Raw genomic sequence first — 16,942 nt, 5'->3', positions numbered from 1 at the left:
CAGGAAAACCCAGTGGACCAACACAGCCCGCATCCAGTCGACCACAAAGAGAGACATCCGACCTCCCACAGGATCTACACCCGGAGCAAACCCCCGGAAGCAGAAGAGGAGGAAAAGGTGGCAGGCAACGGGGACCAACCATAGGAAGAAGTACCCCGGTCACGCCTAAGACCATGAAGGCGGAGGAGTCCGCCCACGATGAGCTGGAGCAAGTGCAGAATCACAGATCAGAACCACGAAGTGAGTACCAAAAAGGCGAACACCTGAAAGAGAATGGCACATAACCAAAAACTCTCAGCGCAGTAACGATCGACCAAGACCAGAATCTCAACAGGTGCCAGCTCCCAGCACCCGGCATCACCAGGCGGCTGCCCAACCAGGCACCAACCCGGCACAACCGGCAACCACCAAGAACACTGAGAACAGGTGTGGAACATGGCAGAATAGTCACAGTCCCAAGGAGGCAAAGGAAATGAAAGAAAGAATCAGCCCCATCAACCCATCAGGCCGAGAGCGGGAATAACGACCCCGGCCATGCAACATAAGCAGGAAAACCAACGGGAAAGTCCTGCAAGGGAGAAGGTTCCACAGAACCGGGGGAAAACATGTCGAACAACACCAATACATGTAGCCTCCAACACCTTCAAAACCTATGAGGAGAGAGGCAACGACACAGGCTCCCTACGACAAAATGTTTACATCACTGTCAGAAATTTTTACCACCTGGGGATACTCTAACAGCATTGGAATCGAACCCCGGCCTGTGAGGTTGGGCACAACCAAAGGTATAAGACTCACCTTTGAGCTATAGCTCCTTTTGCCACCCAAACAAAGCCCATCACACAAAATGGCAGGCAAAACACCCACGGCAAGCAAGAGCGCTGAAAAAACGCATCATATCCCGCAAATGTGAAACAGGACCACAACACCAATGTATGCCCGTCTGCCAGTGGTATGGGCGTGCCGATGGCTGGCCTCCGGCATTTAGTAGGAGTAGAGAATGCAAAAAGAGCACGATTGCACAAACCCAGCAGCCCGAACAGGGACCCGATCCCCGGGAACTCAGAGCAAAAGACAGATGCCCCCCCGACTGAGCAAACCAGGGACTACCAGGAACCCCAGCAACTGTGATGCAACCAATGCGCCCAACTGCATCCAGACGGGCGAAGCCACGCCCCCTCCCAGTCGAAAAACACGTCGAAGGAACGGAAGGCCCCCCCGAATCCGGTAAGGTGAGTCCGCTAAAGCAGGACATACCGAAAGGCAGCTCCAAAGGTAACCCGTATGCGAGCAGCGCGAATAGGTGCCAGGCCAAAGCAGGGGGCCAAAACAATAAACACGCCTGAGCCGCTGAGCAGGGCTGAGCGCGAAGATAGCAACCATTAGAAAAATACGCTGAGTCCGCAAGAGCATGACTCGGCACACGCACCATTCGCAACAAAGGAGAAGACGCCGGGTCCGCCACAGCAGGACTCGGCACACGCCTCAGCTGAAAAGGAAAAGACGCCGAGTCCGCTAGAGCAGGACACGGCACACACCACAGCTGAAAAAGGAAAAGACGCCGAGTCCGCTAGAGCAGGACACGGCACACGCCACAGCTGAAAAGGAAAGACGCCGAGCCCGCTAGAGCAGGACACGTCACAAGCCACAGCTGAAAAGGAAAAGACGCTGAGTCTGCTAGAGCAGGACTCGGCACACACACCAGCCGTAAAACAAAAGGAAAAGTCACCGAGTCTGACAGAGCAGGACGAGGAGGCAAAACCAAAACAGCACAAAAAACCGCAAGACCCCACAAGGCAGCTAGAGCCTGACAGGGGAAAAAGGAAAAAGTGCCGACCAAGGGGGGAACAAACAGCACAACAATGAAACTGTCCCCCCTGAGAACGGGGCCCAAGAGTCCGCTATAGCAGGACCGCCGCCCCCAACTTACCTGATCAACAGGAACATGAACAGCACTCTGAGCAGTGCAGAAACAAAAAAACAGGTCGTGATGTGGATCTTGTATCCTTTTATGTGATTGGTGGTTGCCACTGGGGGCCATGTTGGAGGGATAGGGAGACAAGTATGTTAACTTTTGCTTGGAGTTTCTGTGGGAGCAGGATGCTCATTAGTAATTACTGTGGCGAGGAAGACGGACGAGGAGGTAATGTGGGGAGGTTGTGACCTTATGGCCAGAGCTGCCGACTTTGGAGCTGGGGAACCAGGTTCGAGCCTCTGCGCCGGCACAGCTTGCTGTGATTCTTGGCAAATCACTTAATCTCCCTGTGCCTACCAAAAAATGAATGTGTCCTTGTGTGACGTAACTGGTGCTCAGGTAAAGCGCTCCAATACCTTTGGTTCGAGTTTGTGCTATATAAATCTGCTAAACTAATTGGCTGAAAATTGAATACGCGAATCAGAACAGTTAACCACTCAAAAGCCTCAGGAGTGAATTAGGGGCAGTCTTATTGGAATAAGGCTTCAGACATAACTGTGACTAAGTGAAATGTGTGGTTGCAAACGATAGTTCACCATACTTTCCAACTTTACAGTACTCAGAATGTGAACAACCGATATATGCAAACAAGATACTGTGCCTCATTGAGCCGTGAATAAAGTCACTGTATTTTGGAAGAGAATTATAACCTATAAAACATGGGCCAGATTTCATGTGTCTTCATGTAACAGTATCTATTCAATGGACCATGAATCGTCATCATATGTTTTGATTTGATTTGTTCCAAACAATTAAGGGGCCGAATACGATTGCGGTGAATCCGCATCCTCCGGGCCGGCGGAAGCCACCGCCGGCCCGGAGGATGCTGATTCACCGCTGCGGTGACTGAAAAGACCCCCCTGCCACATTAGGATGGCTGGGGGGTCCACAGCGGACGCCAAGACCGTCCGCCGCTTTTCCGCCGGTCGCGAATGCATACATATGGTGGCGGTGTCTGCGAGACACCGCCAGCCATATTATGATGCCCGCGGTCCCATGCCTTTCCACGGCGGCATTGCCGCCATGGAAAGGCATACGGCCTTTCCTTTGGGGGCCCGCCATGGAAAGGCATACGGCCTTTCCTTTGGGGGCCCGTTGCGGGCCCCCAGGGTGAAGGGGGCGTGGGGGGTGCACATGGGGGGTACCTATGGTACCCCCCTGCATGTGCATGCACAAAGCGGCAGGCACCGCGCGGTGCCTGCCGCTTTGTGCATGTACATGCAAAGCATGCATTTTTAACCTTGCGGCGGGTGCTGCTTCAAGAAGCACCCGCCTCAATGTTAAATATACAGGATGTGACCGCCAGGGTGGCGGTCACATCCTAATTCTGACGGAGGGACCGCCGCTGCCCCTGCGGACGGTCCCTCCACCTCGGGGGTGGCGGACGGACTTAGGTCCGTCTGCCATCATAATAGGCCCCTAAGTTGGCACCCTGAAATTGTACTACATCAAAGAGTCACTTAGCGGCAAGATTGTTATCTATGGGATTTGGAAATCAATGTAAATAACAACATTATTAGTCACAAAACAGTCGTATCTATCAGCTTAGGTTCATGATAAGGCATCACCTTTTGTCATGTGTTTGGCATCGCTGAATGTGAAGGAATTCATGCCCGCATCCCACAGCAGTAGTTGTATTTTATCTGCCACCTCACATCCACAATTTGAAGAGGTGTGAAGGTGTGTGATACAATTAAGGGTAAAATCTTGATTTAATTTAAAGAATAGAAAATATGTAAATTGTAGGAGCAGTGGAGGTATGTGAAATGGTGCACAATGCAGGGTCTGAAGCTTTAGGATATGGTAAATTGCAGAGACTGGAATGAAAGATGAAAGCATTCATTATGGTGTACTTATGGTAGGCCCAGTCAATATACCTTCTTTGTCCATTCTGTCCCTTTATCCATGATGTATAACGTCACGTGAGAAAAACATGAAACAGTTAAGGACAGTGTGCTAAGTGAATATTTCACTTAGGAAAACTAAAAGGTGATTGGTGGAATGCTTGAATTAATCTCAGCCACTGGCAAATCACTCGGGACCACATCCCTCATTGTTTTTTGCCCGCCATGCCACCATTGATGGGAACCAGTCACATGCAAAGCAGCCTTAGGCCTCCTCTAGTATGAACAGTCCAACCTAGGCCTCCTCTGAATGAGAATACATACAACCCCAGAGTGGTTTCATCCTTGTTGGGTCTTGTCAATGAGGTATGCCTCGAGTCTTGAGGCACAGTGAGCACGACTCCTGTGGGCATACCCATTGCATTTAGAGCATCGCACTGAGGAAATATGGATGAAAGTAGTTTACCCAGATCTCACTATTGTTTTGGATAAATATTTTTCTTTTATTTTCAACATATTGGTGATATTAGAATCAGAGACAGCTAAATGTCTCTGTAGCCAGACATAGAAAGCAGTCAAAATGATGTCATAAGAGGGTGTGGGAGCTCTAATTTGCACCTGTAAACATCCGGTTGATTCTATGTTTTTTCTGCCCAACTATTACCACTTCTGTTAACAAAATAACTTATTTTCTGTCCTATTATGACATTTGTAAAGATTAGGCAGATTTTTCCTTTTGCCGTAGCCAATGCTGTGAGCCTAATAAAAGGAATAATTCTTTCAAGTTTGACGTATATCAAAGTTTACATTGCACCACTACTTTTAGTATGGATAGCATAGAAGTAACGGCTTAATCTATAAATGATACTTTTTTTTATCACGAGGTGTAATAAGTTGATCTGAGCATGTTTGAATTTCATTGATTTGTTAGGATACAAAAGCAAGGCATCGCAAGATTACACACCAGATGTTCCCAAAAAATATAACACTCCTTAATTTGAAGCATTGCTTAAATTTTAATTGTAAAATGAATAATTCCTCATGCTATTTTGCAAACACTGAGAGTGGGGCTTTTGTTGCTCACAATCATAGCTTCAGTTAACGTTTTGATAGAGATGCTATACAATTCTATTAATAAAAGAGTGAAAGCTTGTGTAGTAGAAAGGGAGGAATAAAGATCAGTAGTGCTTTCAACAAATGTAATGTTGTGTTTTAATTAGAAAATATGGGCCAATTTCATAGGAAAAAAAGTCATTTGTAGTGAATTTCAGTCTTTATTTCAATTCACTGACAATTCCAGGATTTCTCATGGGAACATGCGACTCCCAGGGTGTATCACGTGCATAAATATAACGTATGTACTTTGGCGGGTGTGTGAATATATATAGTACAAAAATGCCATTTCCACTGTACACTTTTTGGTTTCTACATAGAAAAGACGTTTCATCTTGGAGAAACCTTGGGGAGGCATCGTTCCTGTGTCACTCTGGATAGGGATTCATTCCTGCCTGTGACATCTGTTTATTAATTTGCATTACATTATCAACACCTAAGCCACGGAGGGCCTCACGGCTACCGCCCTGGCTGAACACACCATTCTTACGTTCCTGGCTGTATTCAGTGTGGGGGGTGAGCCTGTTACAGGATTGTGAATCCAGAGACTCGCAGGTGTGTTCTCGTTCACCAACGTGTGGAGGCATCCCTCTCCTGGAATGCTCACTATTCACTTATAGAATAATATTACACTGAACGCGTCTAATACTACATATTAGCAGATTAATGTTTGAACCTACAGTCATGATTTGTGAATGCAAGGCATGAGTTTATGTTCATCCTCACTACAACTTAGCGCATAAATGCCTCCATGATAGAGGTCTAAGGCGCTAGTTGGAAGAATTGCAAATAGTGTCAGCTCAGAGATTTACATGCATCTGTGGCTATCAAGTAAGACTGTGCATATTAATGACCTGTTGGGCTCCATTCACTTTGATATATGTCGCAACAGATGTCACCATCACGCGGTGGTCAGTTTTCTGATTTTGATAGAGAATAACAGTGAAATCCACCGAAACTGGGCCAGTTTGAAAGTGATTTCTTCGAAAACATATTTACAAAAACTGGGAGTCTTGTTATAGGTAATACTGATTCATAATGTCGTGAGTTCCTGCATGTGTGTCCTGGCCTATGTGCTCGACACCAGCTCACAACGCTGTAAACAAGGTGCTGCTCGAACACTCACGTAATCCTTTAATAAATCTTTTTAACAACTCATTTACACGGGGCTTCAATCCCCAACTGCAATGACTCACAATTTCTCTTTGTGGAACTATGCAGATCCTGCGAGATGATGATACAGCGCCGCGGCGCCTCGTGTCGGCGCTCAAGCAACTGTCTGTGTGCTTTGCCAGGACACAGCTTTGGTGCACTGGCTTCCCCTAACTCTGGGGTGGGAGCCGTCAGGTCTTTTAAAATATAGACATATGTGCATTCCCTGCAAACCTCGCTACAGAAAGGGGAAATGAGGTAAATCACATCTCTGCGCATGTTTCATGAGGGTGGAATATGACACATGAAAGACACGGAGGGAATGGAAACAGCCCACTGCAGTCTAGAGAATAGGAGAGTCCAAAGCAGAGAGAGTGATGACAGCATTTTGGACAAGAGTGAAGGAAGGTGAGGTGGAAGAGGGACTGCGCCGCAGAGACACACCCGGGAGGGGCGCAGAGTTGTAGTGAGAGAAAGCGCAAAACGTGCTCTGTTGAAGGGAAGAATCAACATGTTAATATTAGTCAGTTGCGCAATAATGTTAATACCAGAGACGGCCAAAGTTTTGTTTGCAAAATTATAGCTTTATGTGATGTTGATTATTTTTGAAATTCACATAGATTGTGGTGTTTACTGTGCAAACGTTTCATCACTTTGGGAGCAGTATGCTCACTGCATTGTGAGATAAACTTCGCCCTAATCAAACTCAACCAAGACGGAAAACTTATGCAGAATCTTTCTGTTCAAGTTCACGTTTTGTGGAATTGTTCTACTCACAATAAAAGAAAAACTTTGACCTTTTGCGCCATAAATTGTCGAAAATTCACACTTTTTTAGCAAATATGGTTAAGAAGCTAAAACCTTGCAACCTTTTCAAGTAGTGACGATTTCAGGAGAATTTTGTGGAGATTGTTAAAAATGATCACTTGGCTTAGCTCTCTCCAAAACCTGCCAAACGGGGTGAAACGTACACCGATAGACTGTGACAGACATTTCTATATTTGATCCGGAATTGAAGGAATTTGACAAATTGTTTTCCTGTCTATCATCTGTCACTAGCTTGCAATTGAGGGGGGGGTCGGAAATAACAAATTACAGCTTGGTCTGTCCAGCTCTTTTTGAAATAATGGGGCCAATTCACAAAGGCATTCATGAGGACATGAAATAATATCCAGGACTGCCTTTAGGACAGTACGACTGGTGTGGCTGCACTGGGTACTGACTTGTAGGGGGGGCCCGCTGACCTCAGGGGAAGGGCGCTGGGTTTAGCAATAACTTAAGATTTAAAAGCACCTGCTGCAGAGTTCCTTGTGTGTCCCTCTTTCAGGCAGCAATACAAATTTCAAGATAACTCTTGTGATTACATTTTCCTGCAGAGCAAGAGATCAGAGTTTTGTCTAGGAGCAGTTTTGACTTGCCATAAAGTAGCTCAGAGGTTTAATATGACAGCTACAAAGAACAGGTCTATATTTTAAGTGGATAGCTGAGTAGAATAGTAAAGCCAGCCTTTACCAGCGCTTTAAAACAAATGAAAGAAATGTGAGTGTGAGCTAGGGACTATGGAGAGATGAGGGTCACTTTTGTGGGTGGTCGTGAGGGAACCAGAGGAGGAGGTCGTGGGGGGTGGGGGGGCAAGATAGACCATTGCACCCTGAGCCACCTGATAATACTAGAGGATGCTACTCTATGAAATACTCAATTCCCAATCTGTAAAAGTGCAGAGAGTGTGCAGTTCTTTTTTGCTGTACAAATTGTATATTAATATTGACTGAGTATTCCCTTTTCAAATGTTGTGGGCCATTCCATGAAGCCATTTAAGATAGCGTGAAGTAGTGCAATAGGAGTACTACTTCACCTACTCCTTAATACATTTGTGAGTTGGACGAAATGTTTTGAAAAAAATTTAAGAAGCTTAGAAATTATGTAAATTCTAATTATGCAAATGACATTAAAGAGAATGTGTCTAAAATCAGCACAAATGTATGTTGCTGGTATGGAGCCAGACAATTTTACATGTGGTTATGAAATATCCAACTGAAATATGCATCATAAAATTAAGATTAATGGGCCAGATTAAAAAAGATTTTGATGCGATTTACTCCTCAATTGCAGAACTAAGACAGGGGCATACCTGGTGTGCTCCTGAACTTCAGGAGGACACAAGGTGTACTGAAAGAGGAAGTCACTCCTACACCATTCTTTGCGAACTGGATTCAATAGGGCTAGAGAGGTTCAAGGGCTGCGGAGTTAACAGCCACTTTAAGGGTCCTTGACAGGTGCAGTGTAGTTCACACACACACTATTTATGAACACCTTATCCCCACTATGCCAACGCAGACAAGGTAACACAAAAGCAAAGTTACTGATTCACAGGCAGTCAGGAGGCATTTCAGACAGGGTTGGTTAGAACTTTCGAGGCTGTGGTACAGCTGTCTTTTTGAATCACCTGCTCATAGCTATTTCCAAACATGAACTCTGTGTTTTATCTTCAGAATCTTTTCAAACCTAAAGTCCTATACCACAGTTTTTTTTAATGAAACACCACGTGTAATATAATGTACACATATCAAGAGATGAACAAGCAAAATGAATCAGAGGCTGATTTCATACAGTGCACCCGGAATTTTGTAATGTTGGATGAATGACGAGGCAATTGTATACCTGCATTTGAAATCACAAGCTAGTGCAAAATTCTATTTTCAGTTAGTGAAAATGTTGTTCCTATTTGGATCAGCTGGGAAAAATATCATTTTGCAAAGATCAGGTCAGCGCACATGTAGTTTTAAAATGACCTGGTTACTAGTGAACAATTGTTAAGTAACCATAACAAAGTTTACAACTGCAAAATACATTTGTTACCTACGTAGAAACTCCTTGTATGATTTGGAAAAATCTTACCGACTTGTAAAAGAGGGTTTATGACCCATTGTGAATCACATATAGCACAGGGCGTGAGAGGGGCATCATCCTCCTTTTTTGGAATCGCAAGAAAATGTCCCAGAGCTTTGACACTGTAATTGTCGGCGCAAGCTATTGATTATATGATGGCACCTCCAAGTGGAAACCATTGATTAAGCACTTCAAACGGTGTAATATCTGGTTCACACGTGGGACAGAATCCCCTTTGGAAATTGTGTCTGGCAGCCTCAGGGGTGGAGGGCAGTGTTTGCTGTCCCTAACCTATGTCAACGTTGTTTAAAACTAAAGTCCATTTCCTATGATTTTATTAATGTCTCTTTACATAATTCTACTCTCTGAGTGCACTAAAGAGCATCAAAAACCAGGGCTGAGATCACATTTTGCAATCACCGTCATATTACCTCCTTGTGCTTTTATTCATTTTCATGTTTGCTCACCCCATGAAGGAAAATGGATATATTTCTGCATACTGCTTATATCATATTTCTGATAACTAAACAACATCTTTGATCCAGAATAATATATTCCCTTTAACTTTAACATCTATATTTCTACACCTATCAAGCCAAGTCCCTGGTTTCTTTTATTATTTCCAATCCACTGATGTATGCCCTAGCTCAGTAGTTCTTACCCTTTCTTTTGTCTTCTGTGGACCCCCTCTTAATCATCAGTGGAATCTAGGGACCCTCCACTGAATCATTATTGGAATCCGGGGAGCGCACTGAGTCATTTCCCGAAGCCAGTAAACCCGGCTTGTGCAGTTCTGATTATATGAACCATATAACAATAAACAAAAAACAAAGAAACAAGCATCCATGAAACAAAACAAAAACAAAATGATGACATATTCTATTTAATCCCCAAAGAAAAAAAATATTAATCATTTTGAGAGGAAGGTTGGAGATTTCCTAAATTCAATTTAGGTCACCTATCATCCATACTGTGTTCTGTCGATACACTTGCACTGCTCCCAAGAATCAATTTGAGGATACCAACTTAATTCTTATCCTCCAATTTCACATTTCTTCACATTTACAGAGCGTTTAAAATGTTTCAGGTATACATATAGCTTCGTTATTTATCTACACTTTTTTAATCTGTTAATATTATTTAATTTTCTAAGTAGTCGCCGACCCCCTGAGTAGGCGTTGTGGACCCCCAAGGGTCTCTGACCACAGGTTATGAACAATTGCCCTGACTCAAATGTCTGCATTTGAAATTCTGGAAGTTTCATGTATCAACGTGTACCAAATTTCATGATGAATATTCATAGCATATGATTTGTGCCATAGTATGTGGGGCATAATTAGCATCTAAAACTCAAATATACCAGGCTGCCATTAGTTTATATTGCAATCTGCAGGTGATGCGCTCCAAAACTAAGAGAATCTTTGTGTCAATAAAGACTAAAACTCTGGAGTTTAGAGAGCATATTGGCTGCACATGCTGCACTTTGCACCAAGCTGTTCAAACAGGAGGTAGCACATTAAAAATAACATATTGAATGACACTTAAATACTCCACCATTGGTAACCAGAGCCCAACAGACAGTTTTTACGTCATGCTCCACAGGGGACTCGTAGATCAGTCCCCGTTCTATCAAACAAGAGCATCCACCCAAAATCAGCTGCGCCGCATTGTGAAACTCTTTTTTTTTTTTGCAGGAAGGGGTGTGGCCTCATGGTTAAGGAATCAGAGTTTAAAGCACAGCAGTCACAAGTTCAAGCTCTGTCTTAATATCCTTACACGTGTCAAAGTTAAGATCGCTTGGAAAAAGTAGTACTTTTTAAATTGCACATTTTACAAACTCGTCCGTCTTATAACACTTAATAGGGATATATAATTAAAAACCTGGTTGTTTGAATAACTTTTCATCATTGTTGTGTTGAGGCTCTATACTTAAGGTATTACTATTCCCCAACCCAGTGGTACTCATTTTGCATATTTCATAAGGATGAACCATCTGTCGGATATGACATTAATATTTTCAGGTTAGAGATCTTTGCAGTGGACGCATTATCCACTGAACCATCTTAAGTTCATATCTCCATACAAATAATAAACACCTGCTATGCATTAAAATATAGAGATACTTACATGTGCACACGTGACATCTCAGATACCTCATTTATGATATAATTGGTGACATTATTATGGGAATCCCCTTTTGTATCGCTTCATTACTATGGGAATGCCAATATCATCCCCTATTTCACTGTAACAAAGAATGGAATGGAATGGAATAGAATCTAAAAGAGTTGGGTTCACAATCTAATTTTGAATAGATGTAGGCTGGTGGCAATATGAAGCTCCAGTAGCTGGTCATTCCATCACTTAACCCAACCACCAGAAGAAATGTGCTCTCTAAAGTGGAATATTTATTCTTCAGAACTTCAAAAATGTCTTTAACTGAGGATCTCAGTACTCTGTTAGGAAATTAGGACCTAAGCTTCGCCTTCCAATAAGCATACACATTGCCATGTAATTGGAGGGATTATAAATGCAAGTTAATGCTCTAAACTTGACACATCCAGGGTTCAATACGGTCTGTGGAGTTGGACTAGCGTGGCCATGGTAACTCAGTGGTGGCACCAATCAATCCATACATATAGTTTTAAGTTCTCTGGAGAAGTCATAAAATCTTCTTAGAATCTTCTTGGAAGCCCTTACAAAAACATAACCACAATAATCTACGAATGAACCAACTATTGCCCACTATAGGAGCTGAGTTTCATTCTGAAAACTGAGATTATAATCTTAAAAGCAGGCATATGTAAACAAGATGTGAGGAGTTAATTAGCTGGGCACACCAGCATCATTGAGCCAGTGAAGATCAACTCCGAATATGTATTTCCCTGGAGATGCTGATCATAGTGCTACTTATGCATTTCTGACCAGGGTACACATGGCTACCAACACCAGTTTTGCTGGCATTCACAGGAAGCAACTTCGCCTTCAACAAAGTCTGAATCACCTCCAACAGAGAAGGCAAATCCACAGCGTGCACTGTGGCATCACATGTGACATTACACAGAGATAAAGGACTACAGCGCAGCTAGGAAACAAGACATAACATGGAAATTAAAGAATGCAAATCCAGTGACAGCTTAAAAGTATTAACATAGATTCAACATAGACAAAATGATGCACGTCAGCTGGCTACTTACATAAACACTCACAGAGCTTACATGGAAACAAAGCTCCAACGCCATTGACAGTTAATAGCTGCATCTGCACTGACAAAAATACTAATGTCCTTATAGAGGAGATTGCAGTGTCAAAAGGACACTTTTCTATTTATAGAAATCATAAGTATTCAGATATACACCTTGGTATCAAAAGTATGCAGTTCCGCTACAGAGATATGAAACTGGCGGCTGTTCCACTAGTATGCTCGAATGCAGGAGACAGCATTAAGCCCCAATCCCTTAAGAGAAGATGTGCATGGAACAGCAACCACACACCGTTCTTTCTTCTGATCACTCTCTGTGGCTTTGTGTCACTTGCCCTTTAACCTGGTGAAGCAGGTCATTCTAAATGCCATGCCATTCTAGAATCCATCGTATGTGACTCCGACTTCGGGGCTATGAAACTGGAGACAAATTAAACAGTGTTACAGCGCCAGGCTGCATCTTCCCTGCTGTGGGCACCACTGTGCACGGGTTGGAAAGTCACAGTTCAGGACATGGGGTAGCCCTGGGTGACTCTGGCAGTGGCTGAGCTGTGGACAGAATTATGGTGGGACTATGGTTGAGAACAAAGGTAGGAGCCTGTGACTAGCATAGGCCTCCTGGTGTGAAACCCTCCAACCCCCCTCACCTCCCAAAGAGGAGTGCAACCCTACTTACCATGCAGCAGTGCTTTCCTACAAGTATGATAATTCAGTCTATCCCAGGACCCCAAAAGCTATAGGAATGGCTTGGGAGGCACGTATTCGTTGTTTTTAATATATATTGAATTATTGAACAACTTTTGTTCTGTCCGTCTCTAAGTTATTGAAACAGCACCACCAGGGGGCAGACTGCCATAAGTGCCAGTGTTAACAATTAAGTGTCAGTGCCAAGTACCTGAAACCACAGGCACAACTTATGCACTGCCATACAGCCTGTTTCCGATTGCTCAGAGAGCCATGGGCAGGTGCCTGAGCATGCTGGATAAATCAAGTCCATACTCCTTTGAAGAGCTAGCACTTACGATGTAACAGAACACCCAAGGGTCTGTCATAAAAAACCCACAAGAATGATTTTCATCCAACAATTAAACCAATATTGGTGACTCAACGTGTTCATTGAATGAGAATGGAACAATGCTTTATAGACAGGCATTTATATGGAAGCGCTGCTCTAGATCTGAAAGCATAAAACAACTGTGTGCTAAGAGAAAATGGTTGCATGTTTCCTGGGCCTGGCCCTCTGTTGTTCAACCCATTTTTGTTGGCAGTAGGACTCTGTGTACTTTACCTCTGCTAATCAGTGCTAACGTACTTGTGCTCCCTCCCTAAAATATGACAACGTTTTCCTACAACTAATTGGCATCTTTAATTTACTTGTAAGCCTCCAGTAAATGGTACCACCTGTACTCAGGATATGTACATTAAATGCTACTAGCAGGCATGCAGCACTCATTGTGCCACCCACTAAAGTAGACTTTTAAAAAGTGGCTTAGGACTGCCACTGCAGCCTGTAGTGCAGATTAAACTACCATTTTGAGCTGGCAAAGCAAACCTTTTGCCAGGCCTATACCTTCCTTTTAAATACTTTTAATTCACCACTAAGGTAGACACTAAGGGCTTATAGTGCAGGGTGACTTGTATTTAAAAAGTAACACATCTGTAATTAAGTTTTCCATGTTCTGGTAGTAAAAAAAATACCTAAAATCCCTTTTCACTGTTGGAAGGCCTATCTCTCCCACTTGGTTATATATTACATTTAATAAGTGATAACTTTGGACTTGGAGGCAGATAGAAATATAGGGGCAGATTTATGTCTGACTTGCGCCACGTTTACGGCGCCGTTGCGTCATGCAACGGCGCGGAAACGTGGCGCATCCCTGCGACCTATTTAGGCAGATGCGTCACGTTGTAAAGCCCTGCGCCACATGAAACCTGCGTCAGGTTTCATGTGGGCGTTCTGCCGCAGGGTGGGCGTTCCCTCGTAGGAAAGCCCCGTAAAACTGACGCAGTGAAATCTACAAGATTTCACTGAGTCAGTTTTACGACGCTGCTGGGTCAAATCCTTACGCCTGCTTAAAGCAGGCGTAAGGAGTGACTCACCACGTTATGTTTGGGTGGCCTCTGTACATTGCAGGAGTTGCGTCGCACTTGCGACGCTACTCCAGCAATGCGCCGCCCGTACACCACAAGATGCGTCACGCATCTGCCCTTCCTTGCACCATGGTGCGCCACATCGTAAATGCGGTGCATCTGTGGTGCCGCAAGGAGGGAATTGCGTGACGCATCAGTTCTGGCGCATCCCTGCTGATTTGCAGAGATGCGGCAGAACTCATAAATCTGCCCCCATAGTGTCTACACTCAAATTAATTGTAATTTAAAATCCGCTTTGGTGAAGTCAGAATTTAGGTCACAATTGTGAAAATACCACATTTAGAAAGCTACTAGAAGCTTACCACGCTGCTGCCAGGGGACTGCCATGCTCCTTGAAAACTGGCTTGCTCTCTGAGAAGGAGGACGGGACCTGCTTACCTTCATCCCAGGCTTGCCTGAGTGACTCCAAGGGTCGGTTGGCTGACCTCCTGTTTCAGCTACAGGAAACAAACAAGTTCCAGAAGCCTCCCTGTAACAGCCCGTCTAACCTGCTGCAGCTGGATGTGCCTGGACCTGCCTGAGCCCTGCTGGTCTTGCTGGAGAGAGTTCCTGGTCAACCACAGGTGCTACTCATCAGTACACTCCTGGAGCTGGGGAATTTATAGAAGAAGGAATGCCCTTCCGATAGAGGACTGCCAAGCTGCTACCAGAGCACTGCCCTGCTCCTTGAGGACTGTCATGCTCTCTGAGAAGGAAGACTGGACCTGCTTACCTTCATTACAGGTTAACCTGAGTGATTCCAAGATTTGGTTGGCTAACTTCCTGTTTGAGCAACAGGGACAGAACAAGCTCTCGAGGCCTCCCTGCAACAGCCCAGCTGACCTGCTGCAACTAGACCTGCCTGGGCCTGCAACTGGACATGCATGACTCCTGCTGGTCTCTGCTGGAGAAACTTCCTGGTCCTCAACAGGTGCCCTCCAAGTCCTGGACACTTGATAAGGCAGCAGTTTGACCTTCTCCAAAGAAGAAGAGGTTATATCCAGAAGTTTGGGCTCTTTGGGACTGAGAATTCCCATGGTGAACCTCTGTTGAAGACCTTCTGTTCAAACTTCATTGACAGCCAGTGATGACTGGCAACACAAGATCAGCACTTCCAGCTACAGCAATGACAGGCCGCGGCGACCGCCAGTGAAAAGCTGCAGCAGTGACCATCCATGATGCCTGACTGTCTCTTCGTGTTACAGCGATGACATCCTGTGCTGCCCAGCCTGCTCTTCGTTCTACAGGGATGACCATCTGTGATTCCCTCCTGGCTCCTTGCGGCCACCTCCATAGGGAACGGAACTCTTAGCGCCAGACTTTAAGAAGGCAACTCTTTCAGAGGGCTAACCTAGTACCTTTATCTGACCCGCGCTCCATCGCGATCGACCCAAACTTGTGACTTTCCTCCAGGCTAGCACAACCAGATGATCGCTAGTGGCGCTTTGTGCATTTAGGCGTTATATCTACCTAAAAGTTTGAAATTTCCTATCTCCGGTTCTACTAATTGGATTTTTGATGTTCTGGTATCATTTTATTTATTGAAAGTTACTCTATCTTTTCTAAATTGGTCTGGATTTATTTTGTGTGTTGTGTTTTCACTTTATTGCTGATTGCGTATTGCATAAAAAACTTTACGCATTGCCTCAAAGTTATGCCTGACTGCTTGGTGTCAAGTTAAGCACAGGTTAATTGAGTGACTTTTGTGGTTCCCCTGACAAGGATTGTGGTTGTTGCGCGAGTTGAGAGTCTTCCACCATCCTCTATCTTTAATCCAATTTGTTACACATGTAAATTGTCAGAGGTGATTAAATATGGAGAAAACTGCAAATGGACACCTATGTGATCATTACTTGGCATGACATTCCTAGAGAGAATTGGTGTTTATTTCTTATATGCCGATAATGATTGAACCATGCGGGGTGTTGCAAAGCATTAAGCACTTCCCACATTGATTCAGTTCACATGGTCATATTTATCAATTAAGAATGAGCTTAAAGTACATAAGCATAGTATGAATGAGTAATTCCCTGATAGCCTGCAGTGCCCAGTGGGCACAGGTTAGGTTATCAGTGTTCTCCTTTGGGGAAGCCTGACAAACACCGCAGAAATATCACAGTCTAGAGTCAACTACTCACATGAGGTTACCCTGATGTATGTTCTAAGGTGTGCAAACTCTTGATTGCATTGAGAAAAAACAAGTATTGGCAAAGCTAAAAGGCAAGCACAAATGCATATGCACATTAAATTCAGGTCTATTGGCTTTTTCAGTGCTTGTTTCATTTGTATTTGCATATTGTCTCTCAATTTTTTATACAGTAATGCTTTAGAAGGTAATGCACCTTATCATTTGTGTCACTAAAATTGGGCATATATATATGGACACAGTCGAAACGCGTCATGGCGGCTTGTTAAGCTTTAACTTGCACGAATAAAGACACCTTGAATTTGGCACCAGACCTGGGCTTCATTCTTCATCATTTATCCGATTTCCAAACTTCAGATCGGTGACGCTGTCGGAGTCTGGCGAGTATCTGTTCATATATATATATATATATATATATATATATATATATATATAGATATTACCTACTGGCGATAGCCAGTAAGTATATATAGTCAGAACCTAGCTACCAT

The 16,942-nt window shown here is 44.0% G+C and overlaps 1 protein-coding gene across 2 annotated transcripts in view; it reads left to right on the top strand.

Moving 5' to 3' along the window:
- The window catches only part of NPR3 (natriuretic peptide receptor 3), a 209,138-nt gene that overhangs the window by 172,968 nt on the left and 19,228 nt on the right, over window positions 1–16,942 (top strand). The window lies entirely within an intron of this gene.

Source organism: Lissotriton helveticus, chromosome 2_1 (genome assembly GCF_964261635.1).
Source record: "Lissotriton helveticus chromosome 2_1, aLisHel1.1, whole genome shotgun sequence".
NCBI lineage: Eukaryota > Metazoa > Chordata > Amphibia > Caudata > Salamandridae > Lissotriton > Lissotriton helveticus.
The sequence above is the reverse complement of the archived record's forward strand: the minus strand, read 5'-3'. Positions and strand labels throughout refer to the sequence as shown.